General features: G+C 35.3%; 1 long non-coding RNA gene across 9 annotated transcripts; it reads right to left on the reverse strand.

The window, feature by feature from the left end:
* Positions 1–215: 215 nt before the first annotated feature.
* LOC113275318 lies at positions 216–5,493 on the reverse strand. Of its 9 annotated transcripts, XR_003323553.1 has the most exons (6): positions 5,377–5,493; positions 3,834–4,047; positions 2,918–3,587; positions 2,359–2,806; positions 1,870–1,955; positions 216–1,688 (listed from the first exon to the last, which is right to left on the reverse strand). It is a non-coding gene; the product is annotated as an uncharacterized LOC113275318 (long non-coding RNA). The 9 variants fall into 9 exon arrangements; XR_003323550.1 differs by having other exon boundaries at positions 216–2,806; positions 2,918–3,221; positions 3,308–3,587; XR_003323549.1 differs by having other exon boundaries at positions 216–2,806; positions 2,918–3,228; positions 3,308–3,587.
* Between the last annotated feature and the right edge of the window lie 16,696 nt (positions 5,494–22,189).

The raw sequence follows: 22,189 nt of genomic DNA on the forward strand, positions 1-22,189 counted from the left end.
TCAAATTAGGCAGCCAAGAAATTGCCCACCAAAATAACCAAAACAACAATCATCTAACAGTTTCATAAAATTGTCGTACAGCCCATTCTTCAAGCAAAGTCAGCAGTAAACAACACAACAATCACAAAGAGCTTTAGCAGGAAAAACATCAAGGGAGTCTAAACAAGTACTCAAGAGTTTTTAATATTCAAGAGTTTTTGAGACCATGAAATTTTCTGGTGATAAAAGATGAGCCAAGCAAGGAATGCCAACTCACATTGATTCTTAGCTTTACAAGTACATCAATGTCGAAATGAAGTCAAACTAAGGAAACGATGTATGTGACTTCATGCATACAGAAAAATGCAGTTGAAACTACAGCATTTTGATACATCAATTGACTTTGCCTAAATGGAAATAAAAAATCCACGAGAATCGGTTTAATCAATACTGGAAACCACAAAGTATAATGGACTGCCCAACAGGAGACCGAACTAACTATAGCAATTAGCAAATTCATACTGGTATCTAGACATTTTATTTGTTTAGATTGCAGAAGAGCAAACTAAAACTAACTACCAATAATTAATCACTCCCGTTTCCTGTTGAAGCCATGTCCACGCTGCTGATTCAAGGCCATGCCAAGCACCAAACTTTGTTTCACCTTCTTTGCATTATGCTCAGTCTCAGTCATCCCGAATTGCTTGCAGACAAGAGTAAACGATTTATTTTTGAGAGGAGAAATCATTATGTTAAACCAATGATGATCGAAATCTTCCTCCACGCTATATGCAAGGGTTTCCACAAAAACCCAAGATCCAGCTCACATCTCATTTTTCTATATTTCTGTTTCTTTAGATGAACAAGATTTGTTAGAGGATGGAGATCAGATCAGAGAGAAGTGTGGATACGGCGGAGTTTGAGTTAAGGATTTAGTTCAGAATATGTTTGCCCTAAAACCAAAGGGTCATCTTATTTTATAGTAAACCCTAAGAAGCCTATTGGTAGACCCTGTCCACCTTGAGCCCATTTGGTATTATGTTACTTCTCATAAGCCTAAAGCGATGTTGGAAATTTTTGCAATTTTGCATAGCGTCAGTAAAATAGTGTAGCCTGTAGGCAACAAGTAGCTTCATGTTGTACTGCTGTTTGTAATGATGAAGAGTCTCACTCTGAATCGCAGTGCTTATCTAGCCCTATGCCCATCTGAAAACCAACTTGGCCAAAATGACAGACTCAGCAGGCAATTAGCGAAGGAAAAAGCAAACAATATAGAGAGGAATTGAATCACTAGTCAAAAGTCTCAAATACAAGAACATCGTCAAATATATGCAAATCATCCACCTGTGATCAAGTTCAAGCCTAAAACCTGATCTTCGACCCAGTTGAGCAACATGGAAAATGCATACAATTGACTGAAGACTTGTCGGCAAAAAGTTTTGAGTTGACTATTTCAGCGAAACTATTAAAAGGAAGGTTATCCCAGACTTCAAATATGGCTGACACCTCTAGCTTGTTAAGTTGCCCTAATCATTTCCATTGTTAAAGAGGTTAGACTACCTTTCCCCCAGCTCTTTGCACAAGACAACGAAAGGTGGAACAGAAAAGAGCTGCTCGTTCGATATTCAGGTAGAACGAGTGTTGTTCAGTTTATCACATGTTTACAGAGGAATTCTACCAAGCAATTTGTACATTCCAAAAACATTCATCTGCAGCCACAGATATGGATGAAGAAAGATCTGTACTTGGCCAATGAGAGTTCCCTGCCGAGATAAACTAAATGCTGCAAGAGCCTAAAATATCTACAAATTTTACTTAAACAACCAGAGAGTAACTTAGTGTGAGTAAGGACGAGATATAGACAAAAACATAAAATAGAAAATTACCTACCATTTATTTGAATCGCTTCCTCGAGAAGGATGAAGCCATTTAAGCTGCAACTCTATGAGGAAGGTACAGGCTTCAAGATAGGAGAGCTGCAATATCAATCAAACATCAATATCTGAAAAATGAACCTTTAGACAAAGATCTGGTTGAGTCTGCTGCACTCAATCCAGGCCTGGATATGACTAATGGATTTTCAGAGCAGTGAATATATAAGCAGCAATCTACAAACCTGAAAACAGAAATATTTGGGTTCCTGCTGTCAAACTGTACCTAGATTTCCCTTTTGTTTCGAAAGGGTGCCTAGATTTTACTTGAAAAAATATAGAGACACAAAACCTATACTCGGATATTATAATAAAAGAATGAGACAGAAGGGTGACTGATCTCTCAGGAAAGTTTGTTATAGAAACTAAGTTTTGCATTAAGAAAAATGGGAGCCAACATATCTAGGAGAATTAGTAAGACTGGACGATGACAGGGAGAGCATATTACATATTGTTTATCAGATGCCTTGTTGTTGTTGAAATAAGGTAGGGATGGAGCAGTCCCTCACATGCTATAATTCAGTGGATAAGGATGGAGCCCTCGGGATCCATCATCTACCCAACGAACATCAGTAACATAATCAGGAATGAAGAAGGTCTATGGATGTCGATGCCATTCGCTTCAAACGCAAAGCACGGATTCTATAAAACCAATTTTAGACACGAAAGAAAATTACAACTTCCATATATAAATGTCTATTATTATAGCTTAAGGGCTAAAATCTGGTGTCTCAAGAAACAAGATATAAAATGCGAACAGAAATGATGAGTTCTCACTATTTCCAGAGTCTTGCAACTCTACAAAGGTTCAGAATACCCATTAATAAGCGAGCACGTCCGACCATGTGAGGCACATAATATGACTCCAAGAACTATAAGCTTAGAACTTTGGTGATCTGTTTAGAACAGGAACACGAATATAGTGCAGCTCAAAAAACTGTGTTTTCTATCTCAAAAATATACATCTTGCTCAAAAAAAGAAAATTAGAGATATAAGCAAAGCTCACCATAATAATTACAGTCTGTAGTCAGGATCATACTTAATTCGAAAAGGATCAGGAAAGCTCTCAATGACAGCTGAAGCAGTAACACAAACAAGAGGCCAAGAGGTTATACTGGATACAGGAACCTAGACGGAGATGTACATCAATGTCATGATATATCCACAGTTCACATTGCTGGAATGAATGCCCGATAAGAAAATGTAGGAAGTACTTGAAGTTAAACTAGATTTGGCTAACTCTGAAAAGCAAGATTATACCTATGGGTGGTAGTTACAACGAGGGTCATATGATATTTGAGCAACACAAACTGAAATCTACAAGAAAAGATGTAATCACTTTCATGAACTTATAGATATGTGTCCAGAAAGAAATAAATAGGAGCAGTACGCTAACCTTTCTACTTTGTGGGGCTGCAAAGACATAAACGCCAACCAAATATAGTTGGTGAGACAACAACCAGCAGGTCAGGGGCATATTTCTTCTTTACGATCGGAAAATCGCAACAAATAACAGAGCAAGAACGAAACAGAAGTTAAAATTGCTGAAACCATTCCTCTGATACAATGATGGCTCTCCGGTCCCATACAAATGGCTCTATGCCCTCCCACGACATTATATACCAACAGATCAAAAGCAGACGATGCCCATTTTCCATAGTAGTAGTAATCAGTAACTGCAGAAAGCGCCTTGATGACTTTAGACGCCTCAAGAACCAAATGATAAAGATATCATCACATCGACAGGAAAAAATCAGTGACTGGAAATAACAGTTATGGCCCATTTGTTAACCTTTGATGGATGTACACATATTTGGATTGTAAGTCAACAAGCAAGATAGATGTAGTTGCCCATGTGCATCTTTAGAATCATGACCTTTTAGAGAAAACAATCGAATCCTTTGATGTTTAGATTAACTTACCAAAACAAGAACAGAAGTGGCTGCAGCTGGAAAAAAGACTTGCTTAAATATTTTTAGTAAACGATAGCATGTGACTGGGGCGACAACAAGGATTCAGAACAGGCAAGGATAACACCAGAGGCTGCAACTGAAACTGCCGTTGCAGGTGTATCCAGAAGAAAGAGTTTTGATGAAAGAGTAACACCTTACATGGAGAATGGACTTGGCAAGAAACCTGGCAAAACATGAACACTTATGCAATGTGAATTATAAAGTACATTTTCAATATCTGACATCATTAGTAAAGAGAAAATGATACATATTCTCACAGGATCATCATAGTTTATTTCACTCAGAAATATGGACAACTAAGAAACCTCATCAGACAAAACTTATGTAACAACGGCGTAGGTGCGAGTGTCAGGGATGAGATACCCTTACAAGGTGCCCAACACAGCGACTAAATATGGTGGCGAGATACAGTTATGACATTGTCCTTGGCAATAAATGGCTACACCTAGGCTAAAACTGAAGAAAGGCAACAAATGATTGCAAACCTGTAGTAGTATATATTAATGATGTCTCTTTTTCAATCGGTTGGAAAAGTCGGGTAACATTAGAGTCTAATAGAAAATATTTTAGGTCCTTAAGTATTCTGAAATGTGTTTATATAAGTAGGAGCTGCAATTGTTTTGCAGATCGTCTAGCGAGGGTTTGATAGACAAAATTTGGTCATGCTTCCCTTATTTCTTGGATGTTTTCGTAAAAAGGGATGATCTGCAGCTGTTTCTTTTTATTAGTGCATCGTTTTTTCAGCCAAAAATAAATAAATGTTGCAATATAGCTAACAGAGCTAAATCCACACGTACACAAAAAAAGAAAAAAAAAACACTTGTTAAACGTAGCATTGTGTACGAGTTACAAGTTGTTTCCCATAATTACTGCTGAGATGAGACCAGGAAATAGCCTTACTACATAAAACACTCTAACCTCTCATGTTCAGAGAAAATGCTGGATGAATTCCATAAGCAAAACGTTTCTACATCACCAAGATATAGTAAAACCAAATAGAGTGGCATAAAACTATATAAGAAATTAGAATCTCGATGAACAGGGATGCAGGTCAAGCAACAAATTCATGGAAAAGGATGCAACAATACGAGCAAACCCCAAACTCGGAGCTGCAATATGTATAAAATTAATAGTCAATACAGTTTTAAGCAAACATGTCTCACTTTGATACCTCATTTCCCTTTATAACTAGATAACCCTTGCAATTGAGAAATGTTTCAAGTGAAATCAAATTTATCAAATCAGCAGGGTGTAGTTTTTGCAAGGCAATTTAGCTTTTTCGCATGTTAATGAGTTGTTCATTTGATTGGCATCCTAATCAAGTTTTTGTCTTTCCAAATTAGTTAAAAACTAAACCTTTTTTGATGATGAGAAACAAAACAAAAAAAAAAATCATAATATCAGAAACAAAAACCCTAAACTTCATATTTAGACACTAAATGAAACAAACATGAATCAAAAATTAGGGCAACAATATGAGAAGAATAGATACCTGTACACCCAAGTTTGAAAGCCAGAAGATAATGAAGAGGCTCCCAATAATTAAAGACTTCATCACAATCATGAATGATACTACAAACAGCAGTCTACACAGATTACACAATGTCATGGCCCAAACGATATAACCAAGGAGCATCAGAGAAGCACCATGGTATATTATGGCACCCACTTTTTCAATTTTAGGCAGTAACTAGTAAATCATCTTGTTATTTTGGAAACTGGCGCGTTTGGATGCATGATTTAGAAAGGACAAAAAGATCTCACCGATCCTGGCCGTTGGATCGATGAAATGGTATCAGCACTTAGTAGGACCGGTATCCCCTTTATAAATCGTGTTTGGATGCGCACGAAAACAGAGAGTCAGTTTAGTTTTAGAATTTGAAAATGATTTTTATAAGTAAAAAAATTATCTTTTTGTGAAGCAAAATAATTTTGGATTTATGGAAGTCGAAAAGTCAGAAGTCAGTTTGGCAATAATTTTACAGACCGACTTCTAGAAGCAAAAAAAGTCAACTTTTTGTGAAGCAAAATAGTTTTACTTCTGGCTTCTATTTCTGGAAAAGCAGAAGCCAGAAGAAAGATTTATACCCAAACGCGATAATACATTCAGAAATCACTTTTCAATTTCTATATGTCGAAAAGTCAAAAGTCAATTTGACCAAAAAGAAAAATCAGAACGACTTCTAGAAACAGAAAAATCAGAAACATATTTGTATCTGAATGCCCTAAGTTACATTTCGATTTCTAGAAGAGAAAAAAAATCAAAAGTTAGGTGGTAAATAAAATCTAACAATAAATTTTAAAAGACAAAAATAGTAACTTTTTGTAAAGTAAAATCTTTTTATTTCTGATTTCTGAAGTTGTATCCTATTTATGTCATTCCAAATTTGTAATGGCAAAAAGGTGTATGGCCAAGGGAGGATGTCAATGCAAAAAATGTAAGATGGGAAGTGGAAGCTCCATTTAGCATTACAGTTTGGAAATGCAACTATACCGACTGTTCAATGAAAAGTACTACTCATTCCATAGTCCCTTGTATACAGTTGAACCCTGATTTTGGGCCTACCAAAATCTTTCAAGGCATACAAAACAATAGTCCCATATAGGGTGACCTTATAAGGGGTACCCTATGGGTAGTTCAATTACCTATATACCCTTAATATAAAAATTTAAAATCAGTTTTCTAATCAAAATCAGTTTCCCTTAACATCTCTTCTTCTTCTTCCTCCTCTAGCCGAACTCTTCCCCCTCCTGCGAAAAAAAATTCATCATCGTGATTAATTGTCGATTCGTAAAAATTTGATCGTCGATTAAACTCAACCACATAATGACTCGTACAAAGAAAACTAGGGACTAGGAAAATCAAATCGTCTTCTAATCCATCAATTGAAGAAGAAGAACCAATTGAAGATGAAGGTGTAGAAACTAAAAATCAACCACCAATTGAACCAGAAACTGAACCAACTGCATCTCCAACTCCGGAAATAAGGATAAGAAAGTAAGTTTTACAAACCCAATCTCCTATTTGTTGTTTTTCATCGATTAAATGACGGTTACAGTGTTGGGTTCGACTCAAAATTGAGTTGCATTTTTAGCCGAATTGTTCATCACAAAAGCTTCCTGTAAGTGTATATGAACAATTCGGCTTAAAATTTCATGACATTTCAAGCAGAACCTAGTCACGGATAGAGATGCATAGGGGTTCGGCATATTCGATAATCATAATATGTGCCGAACCTAGCAGATTTATGAGGTTCGGATATGACGATATTCTCAATATGTGTCGAACCAATAACAATATTTTAACCCAAAAAATAACAAATTGATGTTCGGCTCATACGATTTTCGAAATATAAGCCGAACCAGTAATTATTATTTTTCTGGACTATTCAGGATGTTGTTCGGCTCATAGATGTGAGCCGAACCGTTCATCAATTGGTAGATTCGGCTCATAGATGTGAGCCGAACCTCAACATGTTTCGCCGAACCATGATCAAAAAAATCATCTAAACAACCTTTTATAATTCTGTAAATTATCTTAATCACTAAGCAAAATATTTAATCACTAATCAATATTACTAATAATAATCGTAAAGCGCAGATTTGCCATTAAAAAAAATTGGGTTAAGGGGTAATCTGATTTTTCTATTTCACAACCTTTTTTGTCTTCATGTGGTATGCCTTGAAAGATTTTGGTATGCCCAAAATCAGGGTTCATACAGTTGCAAGATAATTACAGGATTTTGCTTGTTTTCTTGAAGAATAATTTTGGCTTCAATAAGGGAACAGTACAGAAGGTCTTGAACTGGAGGCAGAGGCCCAAGACAGTGTACATAGTTGTGCATGTCGGATTCAATCAAGTGACAAAAGATCTTGATACAATAATCAGTTATTGGCTGCTACTACCAATACCCGAGATTTATGCAAATCATATCTGATTTGGTAAGTGCGGATAAGAAGCCTAGAGATACGCTCTCCTAGTTTCTACGAACTAGCAGCCAAGAGAACAACATCTTTCGCTTTCCATAGGCTTTGCAGTTGAATCGACTGCTTGCATTACATTTTCCATATGCGACGAGCGCTTCTTAGATTTACAAAGCTTTTACTACTATTCGTGATGTTTCCTTCTCTATAGACTGTAATCATCATTGATGCTCAACAGTATTTCATGTTGGAGTCTTGCAACAATAGAAGAAACGTCAGATGTATCAAACAATAAATATAAAGAACCGTATCAAACAACTCTACCACGAACAAATTGATGAGGGCAGAATCACAAGTTCAACAAGCTGTCCTTAACACATTAGTTCGCGGGTATACTCTAAAGTAATGCTAAACCCCAACGTGCGAAGATGTGTCCAGGATAAGACTGCCCGATATAACTTGTATTAGCACAATACAAGTTACCCACTCTTAAACTCAGCAACGGGGATGGAAGTAAAACGCCGCACGAAAATAAAAGCAAGAAGATGAAGAAAAGACCTAGAGATGGTTTAGGTTTTCCAGTTGTATTTATAGGAAAATTAACTTGCAAATCAAGTTAGGTTTAGGTTTTTTCTTATAAAACGAGTTTTGTTTCTTGTAAAACAATTAAACACAAAAAATGAATTTTTACATAAATAAAACTCTTAAAACTTGCAAAAAATAATTTCAAGTAGACACGGACTTGGTGCTTGGTACACGCGCATGGGCATGGGTCGAAACATGTATTTTTCTCCCCACCCGCTACACCCACATTGTTTTACAACATATCCATAGGCTAGAGATACGTTCTCCTAGTTCCTACGAGCTACGATACTAGCATCCAAGAGAACAACATCTTTCGCTTTCCATAGTCTTTGCAGTTGAATCGACTGCTTGCATTACATTTTGCATATGCGACGAGCGCTTCTTAGATTTACAAAGCTTTTACTACTATTCGTGATGTTTCCTTCTCTATAGACTGTAATCATCATTGATGCTCAACAGTATTTCATGTTGGAGTCTTGCAACAATAGAAGAAACGTCAGATGTATCAAACAATAAATATAAAGAACCGTATCAAACAACTCTACCACGAACAAATTGATGAGGGCAGAATCACAGGTTCAACAAGTTGTTCTTAACACATTAGTTCGCGGGTATACTCTAAAGTAATGCTAAACCCCTACTTGTGAAGATGTGTCCAGGATAATACTGCCCGATATAACTTGTATTAGCACAATACAAGTTACCCACTCTTAAACTCAGCAACGGGGATGGAAGTAAAACACCGCACGAAAATAAAAGCAAGAAGATGAAGAAAAGACCTATAGATGGTCGTTGCTTGTGTGTTTTGAAAAGAGATTTTCGAGTTGTATTTATAGGAAAATTAACTTGCAAATCAAGTTAGGTTTAGGTTTTTTCTTATAAAACGAGTTTTGTTTCTTGTAAAACAATTAAACACAAAAAATGAATTTTTCCATAAATAAAACTCTTAAATAAATTATTTATCAAGTTAAAACTTGCAAAAAATAATTTCTAGTAGACACGGAATTGGTGCTTGGTACACGCGCAAGGGAATGGGTCGAAACATGTATTTTTCGCCCCACCCGCTCCACCCACATTGTTTTACAACATATTCATAGGCTAGAGATACGCTCTCCTAGTTCCTACGATCTACGATACTAGCAGCCAAGAGAACAACATCTTTCGCTTTCCATAGGCTTTGCAGTTGAATCGACTGCTTGCATTACATTTTCCATATGCGACGAGCGCTTCTTAGATTTACAAAGCTTTTACTACTATTCGTGATGTTTCCTTCTCTATAGACTGTAATCATCATTGATGCTCAACAGTATTTCATGTTGGAGTCTTGCAACAATAGAAGAAACGTCAGATGTATCAAACAATAAATATAAAGAACCGTATCAAACAACTCTACCACGAAAAAATTGATGAGGGCAGAATCACAGGTTCAACAAGTTGTTCTTAACACATTAGTTCGCGGGTATACTCTAAAGTAATGCTAAACCCCAACGTGCGAAGATGTGTCCAGGATAATACTGCCCGATATAACTTGTATTAGCACAATACAAGTTACCCACTCTTAAACTCAGCAACGGGGATGGAAGTAAAACGCCGCACGAAAATAAAAGCAAGAAGATGAAGAAAAGACCTAGAGATGGTCGCTGCTTGTGTGTTTTGAAAAGAGATTTTCGAGTTGTATTTATAGGAAAATTAACTTGCAAATCAAGTTAGGTTAGGTTTTTTCTTATAAAAAGAGTTTTGTTTCTTGTAAAACAATTAAACACAAAAAATGAATTTTTCCATAAATGAAACTCTTAAATAAATTATTTATCAAGTTAAAACTTGCAAAAAATAATTTCAAGTAGACACGGACTTGGTGCTTGGTACACGCGCATGGGCATGGGTCGAAACATGTATTTTTCGCCCCACCCGCTCCACCCACATTGTTTTACAACATATCCATAGGCTAGAGATACGCTCTCCTAGTTCCTACGAGCTACGATACTAGCAGCCAAGAGAACAACATCTTTCGCTTACCATAGGCTTTGCAGTTGAATCGACTGCTTGCATTACATTTTCCATATGCGACGAGCGCTTCTTAGATTTACAAAGCTTTTACTACTATTCGTGATGTTTCCTTCTATATAGACTGTAATCATCATTGATGCTCAACGGTATTTCATGTTGGAGTCTTGCAACAATATAAGAAACGTCAGATGTATCAAACAATAAATATAAAGAACCGTATCAAACAACTCTACCACGAAAAAATTGATGAGGGCAGAATCACAGGTTCAACAAGCTGTTCTTAACACATTAGTTCGCGGGTATACTCTAAAGTAATGCTAAACCCCAACGTGCGAAGATGTGTCCAGGATAATACTGCCCGATATAACTTGTATTAGCACAATACAAGTTACCCACTCTTAAACTTAGCAACGGGGATGGAAGTAAAACGCCGCACGAAAATAAAAGCAAGAAGATGAAGAAAATACCTAGAGATGGTCGCTGCTTGTGTGTTTTGAAAAGAGATTTTCGAGTTGTATTTATAGGAAAATTAACTTGCAAATCAAGTTAGGTTAGGTTTTTTCTTATAAAAAGAGTTTTGTTTCCTGTAAAACAATTAAACACAAAAAATGAATTTTTCCATAAATAAAACTCTTAAATAAATTATTTATCAAGTTAAAACTTGCAAAAAATAATTTCAAGTAGACACGGACTTGGTGCTTGGTACACGCGCATGGGCATGGGTCGAAACATGTATTTTTCGCCCCACCCGCTCCACCCACATTGTTTTACAACATATCCATAGGCTAGAGATACGCTCTCCTAGTTCCTACGAGCTACGATACTAGCAGCCAAGATAACAACATCTTTCGCTTTCCATAGGCTTTGCAGTTGAATCGACTGCTTGCATTACATTTTCCATATGCGACGAGCGCTTCTTAGATTTACAAAGCTTTTACTACTATTCGTGATGTTTCCTTTTCTATAGACTGTAATCATCATTGATGCTCAACAGTGTTTCATGTTGGAGTCTTGCAACAATAGAAGAAACGTCAGATGTATCAAACAATAAATATAAAGAACCGTATCAAACAACTATACCACGAACAAATTGATGAGGGCAGAATCACAGGTTCAACAAGCTGTCCTTAACACATTAGTTCGCGGGTATACTCTAAAGTAATGCTAAACCCCAACGTGCGAAGATGTGTCCAGGATAAGACTGTCCGATATAACTTGTATTAGCACAATACAAGTTACCCACTCTTAAACTCAGCAACGGGGATGGAAGTAAAACACCGCACGAAAATAAAATCAAGAAGATGAAGAAAAGACCTAGAGATGGTCGCTGCTTGTGTGTTTTGAAAAGAGATTTTCGAGTTGTAGTTATAGGAAAATTAACTTGCAAATCAAGTTAGGTTTAGGTTTTTCTTATAAAACGAGTTTTGTTTCTTGTAAAACAATTAAACACAAAAAATGAATTTTTCCATAAATAAAACTCTTAAATAAATTATTTATCAAGTTAAAACTTGCAAAAAATAATTTCAAGTAGACACGGACTTGGTGCTTGGTACACACGCATGTGCATGGGTCGAAACATGTATTTTTCGCCCCACCCGCTCCACTCACATTGTTTTACAACATATCCATGAGAACGTGGTAATATGGTGGAGCACCTGTTTAGTTTTCCACAATGTGGGACTAAAGGTTCCATTTCATTCACTCAAAAATAGGGCTGTCAATGGATAAATATCCGTCGGATATTTGACAAACCGATAAGGTTAAGGGTTATCGGATATCCGATATCCGATAACATCCGGCGGATATCAAAAAATGCAATTCGATAAGGTTAAGGTTAAGCTATCGGATATCGGATTTTTATTCGTTAAAATCCGATTTTGTTCCCACAGAAACAAATGCTGAAAATTTAAGCTTTTTTAAGTTTCTTAATAGAGTCTTTTTTGTTCAGTGTAAGAAAAGCAAACCACACAAACACCTCAGTCACATCACACATGAAAAAACAACTAAAAGAATCTGCAACTACAAACAAAAACAAACTACACTCAAACAGGCTGGATCTTCTTTGCTGGTTGCATGTTGCATCAACTTCAGTCGACGACTTCCATATATGCATTCACAAAAACCTGGTTTCAGAGTGATTTATTCATCCGTCAAGACCTGGTTTCAGAGAGCAGTACAATATAATTGTGGTTCTGTTCTAAGAGATGCAGTGGACCTAGGTTAATATCATCATGGTCAGTGCACAGAAGACCTAACAAGGTTAATAATCTGTCAGATTGATACCCTTGAGTGCACAAGAGAACTCATGAAACTGGTCATATAGTACTAATGAAGTTTACAATAGATAAGATTTTGGTACCTAAAAAAGCAAAGGAAAAGAAACAAATATTTACCTGCATCAAAGAAGTCTGGCAGCCAATCACTTAAGCATAGCAATGCTTATCAAATATTTATCTGAGATACATACTTATCAAATTAACTCTTTCCATCTGTTTTCTACAAACTGAAGATAATTGTTTTAACATATGGCAGGGTATATAAGACAGCAGTAGCATCAATCACTAAGCTATTAGCCATCAACTGCACTATTTACTAAATTATACCAAATATCACTATGAAAACCATAAAAACATATTCATTATATCCATTATCCAATGAACAATGTCTCTAGTCCTCAAGAATTTCATGACTGAAAGATCCAATAATTGAGCAAGAGAACTACTTATCAGAAGCAAGAATGATGGCTAACTGCAGACTCATGTTAATGATTTACTCTTCTTACCCTCTTACAAACACTCACAACGACACTGACACTGCTACTACTGTTCAAAATATAGCTGAGATTGACTGTACACAACAAGAGGAGTTCTAGACTTGTCACGTACAAACAACTTAAACAACCAGATATAACTTCAAAATTCTAAGTTCAAGACAGGCCACAATGCACTAGTGGAAACTAGGCCGAGCCATTGGAATTCAGTGTGCTACAATTCTCAAATATCAACCAGACAATGAACAGACACACAATCTAGATAATTGTACAGAAATTGAATGCACAGAGAAGAAACAAGTACCAGTTTATAAAATGAGCTTAAACAAGTACCAATTAAATAGCACTGGGATATAACTTCACCAAATACTGATAAGAATGTTCACAAAATTTCCTTAACCAACTGTTACCGAGTCTAACCAACCACAATATAAAAGATAGATTCTGTAGAATAACTTTTAAAGATTGAGTTCTGAATCAGGTGAATCCTAAACTCAATGACAGAAAAGGGACCAATTCAAAGCAGAATAGCTTTGGATAGTATGCAGAGACACCCAAAGCAGAAAAGCAGAACTGCGGAACTAATTTTATAAAATAAGATAAGTAGATAAGTTACAACTAGCTATTTAGGCCTCACATCGCTAAAAACATGCATACATGACAGACTAAACAAAATAATATCTCCACCAATGCAATGAATGATACGACAACGACTACAACAAAACCAAACAACAATTCAGCAGGATTGACAAAGAGAGATACCTTTTAAATCTCTTGAACGTCTCATTGTCTTCCAGGACTATGCTTCTGCAACTAGAAAAATAATATCATGTTAGGTACATATGCGTCTCAAAGACTAATTCACTAAATATTTTCACATTCGGGTGAGCAATTTTATCAAACACTACATCGCAAAGATAACAAAATCATGATAGACATCATCAAAATTTATCAGACATTAAAATACCATAAATACTTAGAAACAACAAAACCACAATAACAATCACAGAAATTGCAACCCCGTGACCATTTTTCTCATACAAACCAGCTTTAGTGAATTCGGAAACCAATTTCCTATAATCTTTATAAACTTCAAAACTTGATAATTTTTTAAATGCATTAGTAACCCTAATTTTCTCTGGAAAAAAATGATTTTCAGAATCTCAAAATTAAACATAGAAACATTCATGACTTCCTTAGGGTTTCGATTAGATTAGAAGAACATCAAAATTAAACATCAAAATATGCAATCGATTTAGGGGGAAAATGAAACCTGACTTTGAAACAATAGATTAGGTTCATGACTTACTTCTCTGAGAGTCTCTGATCATCACACTCTTCATCAAATAGATGTAGTTCACTCGGTCACTCAGTTCCTCTCTATCAATCTTCTCAAACTTCTCGAATCTCTTCTCTAAGTCTTCTGTGTTGGGGTGAAAAACGCTTAGAGAGACTAGAGAATAGAGAAGATTAGGTTCTCCGACAGTCGATAGATAATACCTAGGGGTAGGAAATTACAAGTAAACCCCTGGGTTATCGGATATCGGATATTAACCTAACTGAAGCAGCCTATTCCGATACCGTTATCGTTAAGAGGAAATATCCGATAGAATATCGGATTCCGATATCCGATATCCGAAATATGTCGGATTAAATTCTATAAGATGTCGGATTTCGGAAATGGATATCGGATATCGGTTATCCGTTGCCAGCCCTACTCAAAAATGAGTGAGTATCCTTAGACCCTTAGATCATGAGATCAAACCATATCAAGACCAAAAAATCATTTATTAAATAACTCATTTTTTCTCCAACATTTCATGGCTATGAAGCCTACGCATTGTCTCGGTGTAGTCAGTATCAGTATTGTTGAATTTGATGTGTGTACAAACAAAACCCACTCGATTATGGAATCCCAGTAATGATATTTTTGGATACGATAAATTTTGGCGTAATAGTAATACTCCCACAACTAGATGCGGCCACTACTGATTAAGACATCCAGGTGAGTATGCCTGAGGCTGTTCTCGAATTCTCGGAATAATACTGTGAATCTGCTAAGAGGTTGGCTAGAAGGTGAATCTCTATAGTTGAGAGGTAATGTATCCGGCGCCGTTAAACCTTGATCAGAACAAGACAACAAACATTTTCCTTAATTAAATGTTTTCCCCCACACCTATTTTGAACTCTAATCCTTCATTAGTGGTAGTAGTAAAGTAACCACTACTCTTGACGTGTACGCTTCTTATTGGAAGAAATGGGCGCTAAAGGGAAAGTACATCATTTATTTGGCATTTGTTTTATCGGATTGTGAAGTTCCCATGCTATGATATTTTTTCTTGTATTTTATAGCAAACGTGAAATACAAACATCAAAATTTGACACCAAACACACAGTATGATTTGTTTGTATGTGACCCACACTTTGATATGTCCTAATCTTATTACCGTTACGCGTCCAAAAGATCTTTATTAGGTCCACTGCAGTGCTGCTGACTGCTCTATTATGCGTGTTTCCCTGATCCTTCTTCTTTACATTTTCTTTCATGTCCCAATCAACCGGAAAACGCTTCCAATGTAAGCTGGGAATGCTCAAATGCTGAACCACTAGTGGAAGAAATTCGTAGATTGTTTGCTAAATGGGCAAGAGAGGGACATGGAACAACTTATTCCCCTCTCTTAACTGTCAAATGACTCAAAATAAATGGTCATTCTTTTTTTGCTTGAACAAAGACAGCTGAACAAAATAATACGGTATAAGAAGAAATTTTCGACATAAGTTAGTTAGAGAACTCAATTTCAAAATAATTAAAAAAAAAAATACTATTATTTATAACACAAGAAAAAACTTAGTTTCTGATTTCTGAGAATTTATCGTATTTTTGAGAAGTAGTTCTTACACGATCACCATCTAATTGACAGAGTTCTTCTGATTATATAATTTTCATTTCATAATAGTTCTTTTTTTTTACACTTCTTAAAATCCTGGCTGCCTTCCCTTTTAATCTTTGAATTATTATATTTTTGATGTGTGTCGTATTCATGCTCGATTATTTATTTTTTAGCATTTTTATTTCACTTGTTAGAAATCACAACTACCACCTCTTTGGATTATATTACATAAATAATGCCAAAATAATTATCCATATATGCCAACAACAATTGGTACACCTCCCTTGAATATATCCGTACCAATTTAGCAATTAGCATAATTATGTTAGTTCACGAGATCTAAACCACATCAAATCAAGGATAATGGAGTAGTCATGTTGAAGCTGATGATGATAAAAAGAAAACATAACACATGCAAAAGGGGAGAAGGCATTGACTCAGAAATCTTCACATGGGATCAGAAATGAGAGGATGATGGATTTGAACGTTGAACATCCCCACGTGTTAAACATTAATGACTTAATGTTAGTTAACCATCCACTCTATAGTTAATTCGATTAAGAGTTGTATGATTATGGGACTTATTATGGTTACACAGTCTAAACGTCGAATCAATACAGGTCTCATGCTTGTACAGTTTACAGTTGCTTTACTGTTCATAACTGTCTGTATAAGGTTTTTGTGTAAGAATACTTTTGGATATATGGGGAATAATATTGGTTCATAAATGCTTATAAAAATATTTTTCAATAATACAGCTTTTATTAGAAACCCATCAAAATTGGAAGAAAAAAATAAATGAAATGCCAACATGCGTTTGGAACACTTGGGACTCGGTTTCTACCCGAACCCAACCAGTCGGACTGATCCCTCTGTCAAACCCAACCCGCCACACCCAACTATACAATTACACTAATAAGCTTTTACAGTGGGATTGAACCCTTAGTTTTGCAGTGGGAAACCATTGAATTATAAATCATTTAAGAAAGATTTGTTTTTTATTTTTCTAACAAAAAAAAAAACCCTTCATTTATCCTAGATTTTATTTCCAACATAAGAGCATCCAATTTTCAACGACAATGTGGAGAAAGTTAGAACAATATCATTAGCTCTAGGAAATTGGATGAAACCATATTGTCTTTGAAAGCAATCAATCGATTGGCGTCTCGAAAAGAAAGGTAGTGAGCTAATGAGGTTGGTAGATAGAAACACATCCTAATTAAGAATTTCAGCGGTAACCATTTTAGGTGTTTTAGTTTTTATTGATGAGTAGTACTATTTAGGACAAAGGTTAAAAATGAACTACCGTTTTATGAGTGAATTACTAGGAGCAAGGGCTATGGAATGAGGGTTCTAATTCAAAATGAATGAGTTTCACTAGATTTGATCAAATTAGGTGCTGCTATGGAGCGAGAACGCCCACTCATTCATCAAAAATCACTCACATACTCATTCACATGAATGAGTGGTCGAAGTCTTCACTAGGAGGCTGATCTTCTGCCTCCTGAGAAAAAAACTTGAGTTAGGAGGCTAATCTTCTGCCTCTTGGAGAAAAAATTGTCCTAGAAGGCTGATCTTCTGTCTCCTGGAGATAAAAAAACAAAAAAAAAAAATATATTAAAATATCTAAAATCATGTTGGGGAGGCTGATCTTCTTCCTCTTGGGTGATTTTTTCTCTCTCAAGCGGCTGATAATCAGCCTCTTCAACAAATTTTCCTTCCAAGAGGCTGATCATGTGCCTCTTAGTGTGTATTTTAACCTCTCCCATGGTTAAAAACACACTCTTTCATTCAGTCTCTCACTCGTTTAGGTAGTGAATGAGTGTTCCATAGCCCTTGCTCTAAACATTGGACAAAGTTATTGAATTCAACTTAAAGATACTGCAACAGTACTTATTAAACATTGGACAAAACAGGGAGTTAATGGGCCTTTGCAACTGAACTTTTATGTACCTAATTTCTTTTCGTCTCCTATGTCGCGTTAAAGTAAAATTGGAAAAATGGTGTTCAAATCCGAGTAAATGGTAGAAGGGGTATACACAAAATTTTACCCCATAAAGTTATTTGTGAATTGCAAATCTTAGAGTAAGTTTTATGGCGGAGGTCTTCCATCGTCCAAGTTAGTGGTCATCTCATACTTGGAAAAGGTCATGAAAAAACAAGTCTACTAGTGGTCTTCCAAAGTATTTCGTCAATATATGTTGGGCATCAAGAGATTCAATTACCTTCTTCAAACTTTGTTGTTGTATTAATTCTTTAACTTATACTTGCTTAATATTTCTTTCATAGCCCATCCCATTTTGTACGATCTAAACACCGGTTTCGGGCATCCCAATGAGTGAAGTTTAAAATTGTTGGACCCTAAATTTTGATTTTACTTTCACGAATTTAAAAATATGTTTTTCCAGTGTTAGGAAACCAAAATTTCAAAAGTAAATATAGGATAACTTTTCGAGTTTTCTTAGTCTCCTTAATTTTTAACTTTTTCGACGCGGATAAATAAAATGATATAGATGGAATAATATCTATAGTTATAAACGTATCTAATACTGGTAATCTTGAGGAATCATAAAGTCTGAGAAAGTGTTTGCTTGAGTTCTAAGCAACCCTTAGTTTTTAAAATCTATAAATAGATATGCTAATTCAACTGGGAAATTCAATCCCTGGTACTTTGTCTGTCTGAGTTGATAGCTAGAGTCGTCCTCGATGAACCTGAGTTTTCTTTGAGAAACATAATTAGGTTTACGACTAACATACTTCACTTTTGGGATTCGTGAAACCATGGTTCGACTATCTATAACTTGATAGTTCGTGTATCCTGATCTTAGTTTTTTGTTATCGATGTTCTCGTAATCTCTTTCAGGAAAGATATATATATCGCAAAGTTCTCTTCGTCTCAGACTTTATGATTCCTCAAGATAGATATCTGAAAATTAATTTTAAGTGATTTTTTGAAGATTGTTCTTGAGAAGTGGTAAAAGATCCATTCTTTCATCTAAGTGAGTGTAAGTGTTCCGGATTGTGAAGTTTTCTAGCTTTGCCTATTGCAAACAGATTTCCAAGACTTGATCTCTGATTTAAAAGGAAATAAAATAGGTTTATCTGTTAGAGGAAGATTGGTATCAAAATTCTTCACTGAGGTTGAAGCAACTTATAGGCTGTAAAGGACGTCAGCTAAGGGAATCAATTATGTCGAGTATTGCGAGGTTCAATAGACGTAAGGAGCGCGATTGTAACTAAAATGCTTGAAGTGTGGATTCGGTCTCAATTACATTCCAGACCGAAGTCTAATAGCAAGTTAGTATCTGTGGCGGCTTAATATAGTTTGGTGTTCAAATCTGGACGAGGTCCCGAGGTTTTTCTGCAGTTGCGATTTCCTCGTTAACAAAACTTCTGGTATCTTGTTTTTTTCCTTTTCCACATAATATTGTCATCGTTATAATAGGATTTACGCAAGGAGTACGTATTCAATCTTAGTAGATATGTCCATCTAATTGTGATCGATTACGAGACTTTTTTCTTGTAGAATTGGTATCTTGAAAGATTGGTAACAAGTTTAATTACTTGGCTTAATTCAGATTGTATTATTTGGATACGACTAGATTGATCTTGGATATTGATTTTTTAGATCGTCCAAGTACTCTTCTTAACAATCAGATTCCCGAACCCATTGTCTCATACATACTGATTGAGAAGAGGTAGAGATATAAACTCTATATACATATTTTCAAGGATCATTAAATTGGTCTACTTGCAATTGTATTAGGTTTTGTCCATACAAATTTTCAAACGAAAAATTTGGTATTGTATATGGTACCCCCGCGTTTTCATATTGTATTTTAAAAAAATAATATTCTAGTTAGCTTTGCGTCTAAATTTTAAGATAGTATACAATGTCAACAAATCATCAATTTTCCTTGTATTTATCTTAATATTCAGTTGAGCACGCGGATGTTTATCTTATAATATCTAGTAATACAAGACATTTGTTATATGATCTTTCGAAAAATATTTTTTACGCATAACTAAAGCATTTTTTATATAGCAGCATCACAAACAATTTCGTTATTCAAAGATAGAGTGCACAAGAAAATGGTAAGGTTTGACCCTGTCTTTGCCTTAAGCGCATATAATATTTATGTGAGGAATGGCTATTGCAACTCTCATGCTATTGGATAATCTAGAGTGTGCAATTTTTCTCAAGAAAATATTAATAGAAGTAACAACTATCATTTACCAAATTTCGTTCTAGTGCCACTGGTTGTAAGTAATGTGGGTATTGAGTTTCGTATACAAGTTTTTATTATATGTGAGGTCCCAAACTGCAATATCCTGGTAGTTATCCCTAGGAATATGCAAAAGAGTTATCATGGATATAATTTGTTTTTCAAAATAAGAATTAAGTTTCTGAACATCTCAAGTTTTCATTTCAAAGAAAAGGTCTCATACCTTGATTAGATTGTTAACAATTGCAGGTTCGTAATAATGATCTTTTTTTTTTTTGTACCAAGATCTAATTTTCAATCCATATATTGATATTTCGACTATTAGTAATATCCCAATAGCAATTTTTATGAACCTCAGTCAAGACTGTTTTCCAGTTTCCACATCCCATTGTTCCATGTTTAGCCTTGATTATAATGTGCATAATGTCAGATTCGGAATATTATCTAACCATCAAAATTCTATACCAAAGAGAATTTAAATTTCCATCGTCCAATCCATTTTTGAAAATCAAAGCGTTATTAAAATACTTTTAAGTTTTAATAACTAGACCCGCCTACATTTATAAGAAAAAGAATTCACATTTTCCTTGTATAACTCATTTTTGACAATCATGATATTGTTGAAATTCTTTTAAGTTTTAATGATTTTTGTTAGAGGGAGAGCAAAAATAGACTCGAGAAAAGCAAAATCATAATTGACTCGCTGAGTCGGGCCTTTTCATTATATTTTTCTAACTCATACCAAAACATCTCTATATGCACATATTCCTTTCCCACTCTTACAACCAAAATATTACCTTAGTGTAGAGCAAAAATTTCACCATACTCCAGCTCCATCATCATCTCCATCACCAACCCCACTGAAGTTGACAACAGAATGATATGTCATGTTTTTATTAATTAACTCTTATCTAAATACATATTTGAGATTCAAAAAATACACTAAAAAAAAAACTAGGCACAAATACGGCTTGTCTGCACCAAGTCTTAGCATGTTAATTTCCTTCAAAGTTTTGAGATTGCTTAATTTATCAGGAAACCTTTAACCATTTCCTGATCCATCTCCACCTAAAGAAAATCTCTAGAAAGTTTTGTAATCAACCACTCCTTCCACAATTAAAGGTTTTTCTTTTTCTCTTTCGCCACTCATTTTTGCTAAGAATTTTATAGACCCAACATCCCCCTCTTTTTCCATTTGTATATCGCTTCCGATTTTTCTAGATAATCTCGAAGGTTGGTGGTGGTATTGCCAGTGGTGGTGGAAGTTTTTGGAGAACGTGAATGAGTTTTACGAGAGGATAATGTGTGTATTTAGTAAGGTTAATTTAGTCTAAAATGAAAATGTATAATGAAAAGATCCGACTCAGCGAGTCGACTACGATTTTCGTTCTCCTCGGATCCGTTTTTAGCTTTCTCTCTAACAAAAGTAATTTTAATAACCAAGACTAGAAATCAGTCGGAAGTAGGTTAAAATCTTGAAAGTCATTTTTGAGATTTTAAAGTAGTATATTTGATTAAATACCTAGAGAAGAAGTAACATATTCAATCATGGTAGATTTACTAAAGGTAGTAAAAATCTTGCCTTTCAAAAACTATCAGTCTAGTTGTCGATTTTCGAATAATAGGTACAAACTTTATATTTTTGACTTGTAAGTAAAAACGGGGGAGCTTGTGTACCCACCATCTAAAAAGATAACTTTAACATCCATAATTTGTAGTTTTTGTTAGAATTGAGGTAATATTTAACCTTCAAGATTGTAGTCCAAAGGTACTGGTATCCAACCCAAATAGTGGTACTGCTGAATATTATATCATGAAAACTAAGACCTTTTATATTATAGGCCTGCACATGGAGTCCGAGGAGTTAAGACAAAATCCTTTTCCCTTTCTGAAACATTATGT

Source organism: Papaver somniferum, chromosome 4, assembly GCF_003573695.1.
Source record: "Papaver somniferum cultivar HN1 chromosome 4, ASM357369v1, whole genome shotgun sequence".
Classification (NCBI taxonomy): domain Eukaryota; kingdom Viridiplantae; phylum Streptophyta; class Magnoliopsida; order Ranunculales; family Papaveraceae; genus Papaver; species Papaver somniferum.